The sequence below is a fragment of the Bombina bombina genome, chromosome 5 (genome assembly GCF_027579735.1).
Source record: "Bombina bombina isolate aBomBom1 chromosome 5, aBomBom1.pri, whole genome shotgun sequence".
Classification (NCBI taxonomy): domain Eukaryota; kingdom Metazoa; phylum Chordata; class Amphibia; order Anura; family Bombinatoridae; genus Bombina; species Bombina bombina.
This window is the reverse complement of record NC_069503.1, coordinates 960542874-960559639: the sequence shown is the minus strand read 5'-3', so window position 1 is coordinate 960559639 and position 16766 is coordinate 960542874.

Here is a 16766-nt window from a genome sequence, read left to right as displayed (position 1 = left end):
ACAGCTATTCAAAGTTACAAAAACAGTTTAAACATTTAACATAGAGATAATAGAAATGAAAACAATGACCAATGAAAAACAACCCTGCATGGTATGATTCAAACCAGACCAATTGGAAAAGTTCATCTTGCTATAAACTGACCACACATAATCCCAACTGCCTCTTTGATCTTTGATGCTGGAAAAGAAAAAAATAGAATCTTCTGAAATTAATCCATAAACTGAAATGAAGAAAATAATTAGAAAACAGAAAAAATAAAGAAAAAACTCCAAACATAGTCCATCCGACAAAACTTGACACGAAAGAGGAAATCCTGAAGTACTGGAAGGTAAAACATCAGATAAAACTTGAACTTGAAGAAAATCCTTAGAAGAAATCCGAATTTCAGAATCCAGACGAAGAGGGACCTGGAGCTGAAAATATACAAATAACAATGAGTATTAAAACACAAACTAGGCATGGGAATAGGGAGGGAAAATAATCGTCTCTGTCTCTCTAATAAAATCTAGATTATACCTTCACAAAGCTAGGATAATTGGAATTTTATTACAAGGACAGAGACTTATATTTTGCAAGTTTAAAGCTAACAAATACAATTATTAATCTAATAAACATTGAGGTATAGAATTTATAGATTTAAAATAAAATTGTCTAAAAACAGAGTCTGAAAACCAATCTGCGGCATTAAGAATTTCTTGAAGAGATGCTGATTTACAAAAAGCTTTAGAAGCAGCAGCTCCTCTTATAGAATGAGAAGTGAAAGATTTATCTATTCCTGCTTCATTCATAACCCATTTGATCCATCTGCTAATAGAAGTAGAAGAAACAGGAAGATGAGGGGGAGAAAAGGAAATCAAAAGTTGATTAGAAGAGAAGTTATGAAAAGAAGAAGTACGTTTCTCATATCTTTGAGACAAAGTACTACACATAACAGAGGATGATCAGAAAAATAAGGATAAAATATAGAAGAAGACATAGATTTAGTTCTTCTAGAAATATTAAAAATTACACCTTGAGGTGAGAACATTTTAGAAGAAAGATCTATAGCCTTGATATCAGAAACCCTTCTGCAAGAAAAAAGTTGCTTAAGGGAAAGTAATTCATTAGAAGGCCAAGATTGAAAGAGAGAAAATATTAAATTAACATCCCAAAAAGAGGAATACTTAGCCAAAGGAGGTCTCTTAATCTTTATAGATTTCATAAGCCTGGAAACAGAAATATGTTGACCAATAGGAGAATTATTAATTAATTCATGACCTGCTGAAATAGCAGATATATTAACATTAATAGACCTATAGGCTAAACCTTCCTCAAAAAGAGAAGAAAGAAAATTTAAAATCTCATTTAAAGGAGCTGAAAAGGGATCCAAATGTCTTTGACTGCACCAGCCAGACCACTTAGACCAGGAGGATAAGTAACATTTCTTAGTTCCCAGTGCCCAAGAGTCTTGTAATAATGATCTAGCTGATGAAGAAAGACCTTCGGAAGCCTAGGATCCCCTGAAATTGTCCATGCAATAAGACGAAGAGAACCTTGAAGAACTAGTTCGTGAAAATCTTTGTTTGGGTCTGACAGAAGATAAGGAACCATGGGAAATAGAATTGGAAACTAAAATGACATTTCTAACAGGGACGGGTACCAGGACTGAGTTGGCCAAAACAGGGATATCAGGAGCAGGGAAATCTTGCTCCTCCTGACGACATTCAATACTTGAGGAATCATCGAGAAAGGTGGGAATGCATAAGCTCCTTGAAGTGGCCAGGATTGTAGAAATGCATCTATCGCTAAAGCTTCCGGATCCAGATGCCAACTGAAAAAGGGGAGAATCTGATAATTGAGACTGGACATAAATAAATCTATCGATAAAGGACCTCTGATAAGGAGTAATTTTTGAAAAAGGTCTGGGTTTAATTTCCAATCGCTTGAGTCTAGAATATAATGAGAACCGCAATCCACTGCAGTGTTGGAGAGACCCAGAATATATTCTGCTCGAATAGAAATATTGTTCTGAAGACATTGATGAATGAAATTCTTTGTGATATCTGATAATTGTTTGGAATGAGTGCCACCCAAACGATTCAGATAACGAACAGCTGAAATATTGCCATTCTTAAAAGAATTGAAATCGGAGAGTTTTGTTTGATAAAACTCTTGATTGCAAAAGAACTTGCTATCATGTCTAGACAATTGATGTGTAATTTGCGTTCCGAAATAGACCATTTGCCTCTGGTTATTTGAGAACCACATCTGGCTCCCCAACCCGAATTGATTGCGTCCGATTCTATTATAATATCTGGAGCTTTCCCAAATATAGCTTTGCCATTCCAGGCTATTGGAAAGCCACCAGATCAATTCTAGTCTGGCTTCTTCTGATAAAGAGATTCTGTGAGAATAAGAAAAACCCTTTCTTAAGTAATACATTTTAACCTCTGTAAAGCTCTGTAATGTAAAGGAGCTGGAAAGATTGCTTGAATTGATGAAGACAAAAGTCCCACAATTCTTGCAAGAGTCCTGATTGGGAAAAAAAATTCTTTAAAAGATGGGAAATCTCTAGTTTTATTTTCTTTATTTTCTCTAAAGGTAAACTCAGAGTAGAAACCGTGGTGTCTATTAAAAAAACAAGAAAGACTAATTTCTGGGAGGGGACAAGAACTGATTTCTTGAAGTTGACTAGGAAAACTAAGTTCTTCAAAATATCTATAGTCATTTCTAGATGAAGAAGAAGGAGAGAAGGATCTTAATTCATAAGGAGAATGTCGTCTAAATAAATGCTTAAACAAACTCCCCTGAGTCTCAACCAGGCTACAACCGGTATTAAAATTTTTGTAAAAACCCAGGGGGCAGAAGATAAACCAAAGGGGAGGCAAGTAAACTGCCAAATAGAATTTTTCCAAAGAAATCTGAGAAACTTGCGATAAGAAAAATATGCGTCTGTCAAGTCCAATCTTACTAACCAATCCTGTCCATCAGACAATCCCTCAAAAGATTCAGATTTCTCAGATTTATTACCAGATGAAGAAAACCCTCTTTCTTTTTCACAAAGAACATGTTGATGAGAAAAGAATCTAACATTTTTGGGGCTAGTTCTATAGCTTGTTTCTCTTTGAGATTGGAAATCTCTTGGTCTAATAAATCTGAATCTGTTTTTGCAAAAACAATAGGATTTGGGATCGGAATCTGTAAAGGTGGGGACTGAAAATTTAGTAGAAGACCTGAGACGGCTTCTATTACCCAAGCATCTGAAGTAATGACTTTTCAATTTTCTATGAAAAGGGATAATCTGCCTCCAACTCTGTGTGGAGAAAAATTTGTGTTGTGTAAAAAAAATAGTCTTACCTGAGAAAGGTCTGGAACGAGATCTTGATCTTGAGAATCTAGGTGCCCAGGAGCATTGTTTTGAGGGGAAAAAACTGAAAAGGGAGGGATTTGAAGGAGGGAATTGATGGACATGTTGGAATTGAGGTCTGTTGCTAAAGTATGAGCGACCAGAAATACGACCTCTTCCTTTCCCGGCCCATGCAAAAACACGATTGGGTTGGCTGTAAAAAATCTTTTTAGTAGATGTTTTGTTAAGAGAATTGAATGTATTGACGTATGTGCTAAGTTCCTTCAGGCCTAAATCCCCAAAAAGAAGACCCTCCACTTGAGGACCCATTTCTGTGGGAGCGAAGTCAGATATTTTAGGATCTATTCTCCTTAATACCATTTTTCTACGTTGAGAAGAAAGGGCAGTGTTAGCATCCCCAAATAAATAAACAGATCTTTGGATCCATTGTCTTACAATGTAAGGATCCAACATAGCTTTATTTACAATAGCTTCTTCCGTAAGTTCAAAAACTTTAGTAACTGGGCCTAAAGTATCTAAATATCTATCTTGACACGCTTTTAGAAACCTGTCAGGACCTTTTTTAAGATTAACATTTTTATTATTCACAAATTTAACAATATTTGGATTAATCTCCGGAGTAATAGAAGTTTTATGGGGCAAATCAGGGTGGGGCATTCTGCTTTTAAAGTAGACCTAGCTTTATTGGAGAGGGATTTCCTTAGGTAATGAATTAGGTCTCCAATTGGAAGATCTAGGTTGTGGGAGATCTTCCGGATCTAAATATTCAAGCCCCTCGTTATCTACCAATTAAACAATAGATTTTTTAATACATTTTTTAACTTTTTTAACTTTTTTGGCTTTAGGAGAGTAACGAGAGGTAGAACTCTCAGAAAATTCTGGCGAATAAATAGACTGCCAAGAATTAATATCTGTATCCATACTGGAGTCCGAAGACTCAGTTGCAGAGACCAAGTCTACCTTCCTCTTGGCAGCACGTTTTTTAGGAGCAAAAATCTCAGACTCAGAATCTAATTCTGAATTTAATTTTTTTATTTTATGAGATTTAACTCTATTGTCTGATTTAGACAGACTGGAAGCTCCTTCATCAGTGTCATCATAAACATCATCTCTAAATTTTTTAGACAAATGTTTTCTTTTTTGAGTAGCCTTTCTGGGTGGTCCAGAAACCTTTTTGACAGAATTAATAGCTGTCTGAAACTGATGTCTCAAATCCTTAATGGATGAATCAATTACATTTTTTACAGACTCAGTAGTTAAAGAATTAGAGTCCTTCCTGAGACATTTTGAGTAAAATGAAAAAAGTAATAAAATAATTTAAATAAATAAATTTCAAATAATTAACTTATATAATGTTAATAATAACTCTAGGGAGATTGAGCAAATAAAATTAAGTTAAGTCAAGTAAATCTAAACTCTTTTTTAAAACATCAAATAAGGCAAAGACCTAATGAAATAAATTCATTAACTAAGCAGAAAAAATGAGTGATAAAAAACCCTTATATATAAATGGTTAAAACCGCAAAATAACAATTATTTTTAGTGTAAATGTAAAGTGCAACGATGTAGCAACATCGGACTGAGGGAAGAAAGTGGGCAGGAAGGAGCTACATCAGCTGAGAAGAGAAAAACAATTGCGTCACAAAATGGGGGCATGGCCACGTGACCCGGACGTAAGATGTCGGCAAGGAACAGTAAGACCGACAGAAGGGGAAGTTAAGCCACAACAAGGGAAGACAAAGTAAGGATTAACAAAACTTAGTGCTAAGTTAGGTCACAAGAGGTAAGAGAGACAAAGTAGAAGAAGGAGTTATAAATAATAGCTAAAAAATAGAAAGGCAATAAAAGAAAAAACGAACATAGGGAAAACGAGTGAAAAACGTAGGCAATAAGTAAAAAATTAAATAAAAAAAAAACAATAAATAAGTATAATGAAAAATAAACAATACAATTTTATTATAACTCTTGATGAGCTCACAAAGAAACGTATACTTATCTTGAGAGCAGCAAAGAAAAAAGAGGCAGTTGGGATTATGTGTGGTCGGTTTATAGCAAGATGAACTTTTTCAATTGGTCTGGTTTGAATCATACTATGAAGGGTTGTTTTCCATTGGTCATTGTTTTCATTTCTGTTATCTCTATGTTAAATATTTAAACAGTTTTTTGTAACTTTGAATAGCTGTTGAGCAGTAAAGGAAAAGGCTATTGCAAAATATAAGTCTCTGTCCTTGTAATAAAATCAACTGTGCTGTATGCAGCCAGGGCAAGTCTGCTTGCTACGCCAGAAAAGTATTAAAAAAAATCCAAAGTAGGCGCACAACAGAAAGCAGCAAATTAGCACTCCCGTAGTAAAAATTCAAAAGTTTATTGGGCAAAATTTAAAAGCACAAAGGGCTTAGAAGCCATAAAGCACACAAAGTAAAATCATCTGGTTTGTATCAGACGCGTTTCGTGAGCATGCTCACTTGTTCACTGCATGACAGGTATTCTGACACACTTCCATTTATCAGGAGAATTTAAAGAGACAATGCATACATTTTAACAGAAAAAAAGTTTTGGCAGCTGCTCAAAAAGAGTGGATAAATATGAGGGCTGGCAAAAATAAGGTTAAAAACAAAAAACCTTTATTAGACCATTAAAAATACATAGGCAGTACAGGGCACACAAACTCCCTGACTAGTTTCGTGCTCTGTTGAGCACTTAATCATAGGGTGAGTTTGCTTAGTGTTCATAGCCTATTTAAAGGCACAGAACACCTGAAAGAAATTATACATTAAAAACTAAAACAGTGTTAAAACAATGGCAGAATATACCTAATTACAAACACTATGTGTGGGGAAATGGAAAAAAGTAAAGACAAACAATTGAGCAAACCATAGTACACAAGAACCAAATTGATTCACATAGTCCTAATCATATTTACATTTTTACATTGCAGACATTATTCTCATATCTTTTTTTATATTCAAAAACTTCATCTGAATTGATTTTATACTGTATTAGCAAAAAATGTGTAAAAAATATATGTGTGTGAAAAAGGTGTAAACCCAACTAATACTAAGAGATGTTGTTGATATGTACATATGAATATCACATAAAGGATAAAAAATTCCAATAAATGGTACCCATACAACACAAACAAAAACAAAAACAAAACTAAAACTAAAAACTGAAAAGTGCCCATAAAGGGGATAGATACAAGAAAACCCCTTATAGGGGATAGATAGAATGACTTTTCAGATAGACAAACATAATTGCCCATATAGGGGATAGACAAACATAATTGCCTATATAGGGGATAGACAGTTATAATAGCCCATATAGGGAATAGATCATATAATTAGTATCATAACAAAGGAATAAAGAAATCAATTTAACTAACCAAATTCACATTTAATTTCTCAACATAATAGCTCATAAGTGTGTTATTGAAGGATTTTCTAATGTATTCTAAGGCGCCCATTTAACAAGCTCCGTAGTGAGCCTCTGGGCACGTGTTTCTGGAGAGCCTTCAGACTCGCCAGAAACAGCAGTTATGAAGCAGTGGTCACAAAGACCGCTGCTCCATAACCTGTCCGCCTGCTTTGAGCAGACAGACAGACATTGCTGGAAATCAACCCGATCGAGTACGATCGGGTTGATTGACACCTCCCTGCTGGCGGCCCATTGGCCGCGAGTCTGCAGGGGGCGGCGTTGCACCAGTAGATCTTGTGAGCTGCTGGTGCAATGATGAATAAGGAGAGCGTATTGCACTGTCGGATCAGGTCCGGCAGACTTTGTTAAATAGAGGCCTAAGGATTCAAATACGAAAAAGCCACATTTGGCAATTTACAGAGAAATTCAGAAATAAAATAAGGCCATGCAAAGCTAAAAATAATGCAATGTAGGTTAATTTCTTAATCTTATACTTTGTGTTTCAAAATGAGTGCAAGAATGTAAATTGAAACAAAAGTCTTAGATCTATTAAGTATGCAGGTGAAATATATATCTTTTTAAATATTCATAGCATGCACCAGAAATTGGCAATGTTTTTCTTGACTTTTTACAAGTGTCCCATAATATTAAAATCAATGTATAACAGTATGCTTACTCCACAAAAATACTTTCAGACTATACTTTCTACTTGTAAACTTATTCAATAGGTGTTGACAAAAGTTATTATTTTAAAATATCTAGTGTATTGCACTTTTTAGTAAGTTACATGGAAGCAATGCTCATTAAAACAATATAAAAGTATATGAGGAGATCTTTCCCACACTAACTTAGAGTCATAGAGTCCAACATATTAAAGGAATGACAGACAAGGTTCCCAAATTCACCTGCCCACCTGTAACTATTAGTTATATTGTAGCAAGCTTAGGGTTTATTTTATCGGTAAGTATTTAGTTTTAAATAGGATTAATTTATTTAATTATGGTAAATTTATTTAGTTGAATTTAAATTATATATAAGTTAGGGGGGTGTTAGGGTTAGGGTTAGACTTAGGTTTAGGGGTTAATAAATTTATAATAATGGTGGCAACGTTGGCGGCGGCAGATTAGGGGTTAATAAATTTAATATAGTTGCAGTGACGTTGGGGGGGGCAGATTAGGGTTAATAAATATAATGTAGGTGTCGGCGATGTTGGGGGCAGTAGATTAGGGGTTCATAAGTATAATGTAGGTGGCGGTGGTGTCCGGAGCGGCAGATTAGGGGTTAATAATATAATGTAGGTGTCAGCTATAGCGGGGGCGGCAGATTAGGGGTTAATAAGTGTAATATTAGGGGTGTTTAGACTTGGGGTTCATGTTAGGGTGTTAGGTGCAGACATAAAATTAATTTCCCCATAGGAAACAATGGGGCTGCGTTAGGAGCTGAACGCTGCTTTTTTGCAGGTGTTAGGTTTTTTTTCAGCAAGCTCAGCCCCATTGTTTCCTATGGGGAAATCGTGCACGAGCACGTTTAGCCAGCTCACCGCTGACTTAAGCAACGCTGGTATTGAGGTGAGATGTGGAGCTAAATTTTGCTCTACGCTCACCTTTTTGCGGCTAACGCCAGGTTTAAAAAACCTGTAATAACACATATAATCAGAATAATAACACATTCTATGAAAGAAACCATCAAAACCCCAGAGACCAACACCACAGAGGGCTCTACCACTCTAGGAGCTACAATAATAGAAATTACAATCATAGGAACTACAGAGATTATCCTAGACCTAGAGAAATGGAAGATTGGGGCCAGATACAACAACCACATTTTAGACCACCCCAGTTTATAAGTTACCAACATTATCATAGGACCCCATATCAGGGATATGATAATCGCTTCAGACAAGGAGACTACAGGGGGACATACCAACATGTACAAACAAGAGGTGGGGAGTTTAGGGGTAGATCACCCACCAATTTTCACAACACAATACATACTAGATTCCCATCCTATGAGAGAGGAGATACCTACCAGAATAGAGACAACTATGGTTACAAACACAAACAATTGTACCCAAAAGTACATTTTGGAGATAATCAGAGTTATCAGCATAGAGAATCTCACAACAATAGATCTAGAAATACTTGGGTTGACACTCCCACACCAAACACTAACAGATTTGAGAATCTGAGAAATATGGATATGTTAAACAGCCCTGCTCCTCCAGCCCTGAGGAATTCGAACACTCAATCATCAGGCACTATCATAAATCATGATAATCAACAACATTTTTTAGGGGAAGGCCCTCCAGCACTCTTAGACAGAAACAAACAGTCAAAGAGAAAAAACAGAACACAAGATGTAGAGGAGTTCACAACTCCAAGTCAAAAAAGAAAATCCATAGAGGCAGAAGAGCAGGGATAAGGCTAAAAAAGAAGTCTCAAATAACACCTCAGGCACATACTAGATGCGAAAATGCACAAATAACTTTACCCTCTACTAGCTCTAACGACAATGTCTCAAGGGATCTAAAGAATAGAGGGATATACAATTTGAGCAACACAAATCTAAGCCATAAGGACAAAGAAGTATTGGCCTTAGGTCTATCCTATGCTCCATCAAGGGGTCTGGATAAATTCCAGACCTATACACATGTTAAACAATTGGTAAGAAAACTTACCCTTAAAAGATTTTTTTGCAAATCTGCATTAGAAAAAAAAAAATTCACATTCCAATACAAACATAAATATAAGAGAGAATGGGCACCAGACACAAGATAAACCTAACTACACAGATCTGAAACCAAAGTCCACTTTCTTCCCCATTTCACATAAAGGACCTCACATCGAAACATTTGAAAATGTAGTATGTGATGACATAAAGAGATTAAACAACAACAACATTAGGAAGTTCCACCAAAATATGACTAAGACACAAACAAATACCATCAAGAGTCTAGAAGACAACAAAGACATTGTAGTAAAATCGGCTGACAAGGGAGGGGGCATTGTAATCCTAAACAAAATAGATTACAACAAAGAATCAGACAGGATTTTGGGAGATTCTGAGACTTATGAGGTACTAAACTCAGATCCCACAAGAAGATATAAAAAAGAGCTGGACTCCATACTTCTGTCAGCAAAAAGGAAAGGTATTATCAACAATCAGGAATACAGGTATATATCTATGAAACATCCAAGGATACCTGTATTCTATTACCTTCCTAAAATACACAAAAGGTTGGATAACCCCCCCGGAAGGCCGATCATATCCGGTATTGGCTCCATCACCTGCAACCTATCAGAATACATTGATAGAAGACTTCAGAAACATGTACAACAACTACCTTCCTATCTCAAGGACTCCACAGAAGTCCTGAACCTACTCAATAGTCTAGAATGGGACGACCGTTACATATTAGCTACCTGCGATGTCACTGCTCTTTATACGAGTATCCCACACGACTTGGGTTTTGAAGCAGTGGAGTACTTCATGAAAAAGGACAGAGAATTGAGTCAGGAACAAAGGGAGTTTGTTGTGGAGGGTATCTCCTATATCCTCAGCCATAATTACTTCAACGACAGAGGAGTGTTCTACAACCAGATATGCGGAACAGCTATGGGGACCAGGTTTGCGCCTAGCTACACCAACTTATACATGGGTAAATGGGAGAACCTCTTTTGGGACTCCTGCCCAGCAGGCGCGGACCTGGTCCTATACAAAAGATACATAGATGACATCCTCATTATATGGAGAGGTTCTGTGGAAGACCTCCAACACACTATTAATGTGATGAATAAAAACACCATGAACTTGAAATTCACGCACGAGATAAGTAAGAAAAATATCCACTTTCTGGACTTAGACATAACGATAAAAGAAGGAAGAGTGTCTACTTCTACGTACTTTAAGGATGTGGACTGTAGCAATTACATCCATCAGACCAGTTGTCACCACCATAGATGGAAATCAAACATCCCGAAAGGACAGTTAATGAGGATCAGAAAGAATTGTTCGGACAGAGGAAAATGGAAAGAACAGTCAAAAATCCTAAAAGAAAGATTTGTGGACAGAGGATACGATGTGGAAACCATAAACAGAACGATTGAAGAAGTGGAGAAAATGGATAGAGGGTCTATGCTGAAATACAAAAATAAGGACAAGACTCCAGAAAGGGACATTACCATACAGGTACCTTTCATCTCTGAATACATCGAAAATAGGTTTCTAATCGAAAAGATAATAAAGAAGCACTGGCACTTTCTGAAAGAAGACAATATAATTGGGAAAGATCTAAAGGAATCCCCAACATTCATTTACAGAAAAACAAAAAACATTAAAACAATGATCGCTCCTAGTGTCCCCAAAGTAACTAGGAAAACCACAATGAAAGATCTACATGGGAAACCACTTAAAGGTTTCTTTCCCTGCCTGACATGCAAGGCTTGCGAACATGGCAAGAAGAGTAGCATATTCAAATCCAATATAACACAGGAGTCTTTTAATATGAAAGAGATGATCAGATGCCAGGATTCAGGCATCATATATCTAATCGAATGTGGATGTGGACTACAATATGTAGGGCAAACCTCTAGGAAACTGCGAGATAGAATCCGCGAGCATCTTTTACAGATCAAATGGGGAAAGGAAGATTTCCCACTATACAAACATTTTAAAGAAAAACACAAAGGAAGCAACAAAACGTTCAAATATATGGGCATTAGTAGACCCACCAAAAATTGGAGGGGATTTTGAAAAACAACTTCTGAGAGTAGAATCAAAGTGGATCTTCCTGCTAGACTGCATCTTTCCCAAAGGTCTTAACAGCAACACGGAAATATTCCACCTATTATAAGAGAAGCAAAAAACAAACTCTCTCCCACTCCCAACTCTCCAAAAGACACCAGAAAATCAGGAAAGATGGAATGATGGGAAGAAAGTAGACTGTTTCAAACACAAGCACCACTCTCAACCAATCAAATTAAAAATTAAAGAAATTTTAAAACCAAAGCAATTTTTAAATGTTTAAAAAAAAAAAAAAAAAAAAAGTTTTAAAAAGGTTTCTTTGGGGTTCAAAACCTTTTTTAAAATCAAGGTTCCAAAAGCTTTTACAATATATATATATTTTTTACATAATATATTTTTTACATAATATTTTTATAATAATATTTTTACACAAATTTTCTATATTTTTTAGATATTTATATATTTGTACTTATAAGCTACCCCCAAACCTATTGGCAGACTCCTGAAACTATATAGGACATTGAGATCCTCAGGATAGAAATATTATTGACAGTAATAGGTTCCAAACACACTACTATGCAATATAATACCAACTCCTGTTTTAAGTAATGTCTACCCCTGTTTACGTAATGTTAGGTAATAAATATATAACTCCAACATAACGGTTTTATAATTTTGTACCCACAACATATGGATATCCATATGCCCTTATTTGTATCTTACAATTTTTTATATATTGTATTTGCATTTTTATTTTTATACCAGATATTTATATTTTTATTCTATACCAGACATTCTGAGCTTCCAATACTAATCCCAATTTTTATTCATATGTCATATATTTTTTATTATTTTTTATCATTTTATCTTTTTATATAATTAAACTTATTCACATAGAGATCGTTTTTTATGTAATGACACAACTACAAGGAACAATGCCATTACATATATTTACACTCATATAGGCAACTTTGCATTTTGCCAAGTCAATATACTATAACCCCAATATGCCAAAATGAGTTGGCACTTCCACCGGCAAATACACATGATATATATTCTTTCCCCTTTCGGATAATAGAAATGGGGGACAATATAATTATCAATTTCTGGAAATGTATGTTAAATGAGAAAAGGAAAAAAAAGGAAAAAAAAAAAAAAAGAATTATTTTTTTCTTTTTTTTTTTTTTACCGCGAATTTTTGGCGCGAATTTTAGGCGCAATTTCCACAAACCATCCCATTGGCTATCAAAACACACTTAAGGTGTAGAAGCCAGACAGCTGCTACCAGTCTTGAGAAATGTCTCTGAGGACCGAAACGCGTTGGCTATACACTGGTATTGCAGCTCAGAATATATCTGGTGAGTAGAATACTGTTGTTGTCATTCTAAAGTGATTTTATTGCACTATGTCTATTTTCTGTACACTTTTTTAGGTACAGGAGGATATCCCATTACATTTGATAACCTTTTAAGAAGAGGAACATCAACCCAGCACTTTCTACACTCACATTTGGAATACTTGGAATTATATACACATTTTTTGAAGCAATTTGGACTTTATTTATTTCACCAGGATTTTGAATCCTTTTTTATGACACATTTTTTATGACACATTTTTTACCACACCCTTTTATATACACACATTTTTATACACACTTTTTAGGTGTACACCTCACGAGAACTATTCACTATCACATATATTATATTCCTTCCATATGGGTTGCTGATCACAACTCATATATTTTTATATATTTTTATTCATTTTTTCATCTTTTCATAAAATATTTAATATATTTTTTATATTTTTTACATTTTTTCACCTTTTTGATTTTTACACCAACTTTGGACATATTATCATTTTTATTTTTATTTTTTTTGGATATTAACCTTGAACATTTGCTTTGGACATTTTGGTATGGGACTTAAACACTTGTATGTTACATAGGACATAACTTCTTGGACATTGTATGGGGCAATCCATTAGATTGTTGAATCTATTTTTAACTGTATTTTTAACTGTCAGTTTATGTTAATAAAATGTTTGTTTAATACATTTTAATATCACATCCTATATATATATTTTTTGTTTTTAATCTTTTACCTTTTAAGTACTTTTTCACATGGTTTTATATATATTCTTTGTGTAACACAATATTATATATTAACCTTTATGTATACACATTCCTAGTCGTGGACACCATCTTTAGCAACCAAACCCTCATCTGAGGGTAGTGTAGCGCTGTATCTTGGCATTTCTTTTTACTCTTAACTTTTGGAGTCTGGTTGGGAGACTCCGCCTATATCAGATATAGCTTGTATGATATTATTGTGGCGCTGATAGATATACATTCATTTGAACTACAAATCCCTCTTTTCCCTACCACTTTCTAACAGCAGCCTAATAAATAACAGTCCATCAGACTTACCTATTACCATTGGTCATAATATATTCACATCTATACATAAACTTATAAAATGGAAGATATTCCATCCACTACAAATAATATTACCACATCTACCATCAGTAGCCTTAGGACAGATATAAATTTTGATATAGTCCAGGCCTTAAATAAGGATGCAAACCATAAAGATGGAGAAGTGGTAGATATAGATGCAACCTTTAAGAACCTAGAGAAACTCTTAGTATCTGAAACTAAATATACTGCTGAGATCTCTTTTTTAAAGAAATGTTTGGAACTGAATATCATTCCAAAGGGTTTAATGATACAGAAGAACTGTTCATTTAATATTGAGAGTCAGGAGTTTGCCAACAGATGGGAAACAGCCATCAAAGAAATCTCACAAAAATTGATGCAGATAATTATAGACTATCGAGGATATCTTTTGATAGCCCTAGATAAAAATATAAAGGAGAAAGAAAATAAGATGGAGCACATCAGAGACCTGAGTGTATTTAAAACTAAGCAGGAACAATTATGTTCTAAGATCAAAAAGATTAAAGATGACATCATCTCTAAAAAGACTAAGAAAATCCATAGAGACTTAAACCTAGCCACTCAAAAAAAGTCCGATACGACTTTAGGGACTGAACCACATATAGAGACTAATCCAACACAGACACAAGAGGAAGAATGGACCGAAGTCGCCCCAAGGGGAAATAGGAATAGAGAAAGGAACAGAAACCCACACAACCAATGGGGACAAAATGACAATAGTAATCATCAACCTATTCCCTATAATCAGAATAATAACACATTCTATGAAAGAAACCATCAAAACCCCAGAGACCAACACCACAGAGGGCTCTACCACTCTAGGAGCTACAATAATAGAAATTACAATCATAGGAACTACAGAGATTATCCTAGACCTAGAGAAATGGAAGATTGGGGCCAGATACAACAACCACATTTTAGACCACCCCAGTTTAGAAGTTACCAACATTATCATAGGACCCCATATCAGGGATATGATAATCGCTTCAGACAAGGAGACTACAGGGGGACATACCAACATGTACAAACAAGAGGTGGGGAGTTTAGGGGTAGATCACCCACCAATTTTCACAACCCAATACATACTAGATTCCCATCCTATGAGAGAGGAGATACCTACCAGAATAGAGACAACTATGGTTACAAACACAAACAATTGTACCCAAAAGTACATTTTGGAGATAATCAGAGTTATCAGCATAGAGAATCTCACAACAATAGATCTAGAAATACTTGGGTTGACACTCCCACACTAAACACTAACAGATTTGAGAATCTGAGAAATATGGATATGTTAAACAGCCCTGCTCCTCCAGCCCTGAGGAATTCGAACACTCAATCATTAGGCACTACCATAAATCATGATAATCAACAACATTTTTTAGGGGAAGGCCCTCCAGCACTCTTAGACAGAAACAAACAGTCAAAGAGAAAAAACAGAACACAAGATGTAGAGGAGTTCACAACTCCAAGTAAAAAAAGAAAATCCATAGAGGCAGAAGAGCAGGGATAAGGCTAAAAAAGAAGTCTCAAATAACACCTCAGGCACATACTAGATGCGAAAATGCACAAATAACTTTACCCTCTACTAGCTCTAACGACAATGTCTCAAGGGATCTAAAGAATAGAGGGATATACAATTTGAGCAACACAAATCTAAGCCATAAGGACAAAGAAATATTGGCCTTAGGTCTATCCTATGCTCCATCAAGGGGTCTGGATAAATTCCAGACCTATACACATGTTAAACAATTGGTAAGAAAACTTACCCTTAAAAGATTTTTTTGCAAATCTGCATTAGAAAAAAAACAATTCACATTCCAATACAAACATAAATATAAGAGAGAATGGGCACCAGACACAAGATAAACCTAACTACACAGATCTGAAACCAAAGTCCACTTTCTTCCCCATTTCACATAAAGGACCTCACATCGAAACATTTGAAAATGTAGTAAGTGATGACATAAAGAGATTAAACAACAACAACATTAGGAAGTTCCACCAAAATATGACTAAGACACAAACAAATACCATCAAGAGTCTAGAAGACAACAAAGACATTGTAGTAAAATCGGCTGACAAGGGAGGGGGCATTGTAATCCTAAACAAAATAGATTACAACAAAGAATCAGACAGGATTTTGGGAGATTCTGAGACTTATGAGGTACTAAACTCAGATCCCACAAGAAGATATAAAAAAGAGCTGGACTCCATACTTCTGTCAGCAAAAAGGAAAGGTATTATCAACAATCAGGAATACAGGTATATATCTATGAAACATCCAAGGATACCTGTATTCTATTACCTTCCTAAAATACACAAAAGGTTGGATAACCCCCCCGGAAGGCCGATCATATCCGGTATTGGCTCCATCACCTGCAACCTATCAGAATACATCGATAGAAGACTTCAGAAACATGTACAACAACTACCTTCCTATCTCAAGGACTCCACAGAAGTCCTGAACCTACTCAATAGTCTAGAATGGGACGACCGTTACATATTAGCTACCTGCGATGTCACTGCTCTTTATACGAGTATCCCAAACGACTTGGGTTTAGAATCAGTGGAGTACTTCATGAAAAAGGACAGAGAATTGAGTCAGGAACAAAGGGAGTTTGTTGTGGAGGGTATCTCCTATATCCTCAGCCATAATTACTTCAACGACAGAGGAGTGTTCTACAACCAGATATGCGGAACAGCTATGGGGACCAGGTTTGTGCCTAGCTACGCCAACTTATACATGGGTAAATGGGAGAACCTCTTTTGGGACTCCTACCCAGCAGGCGCAGACCTGGTCCTAT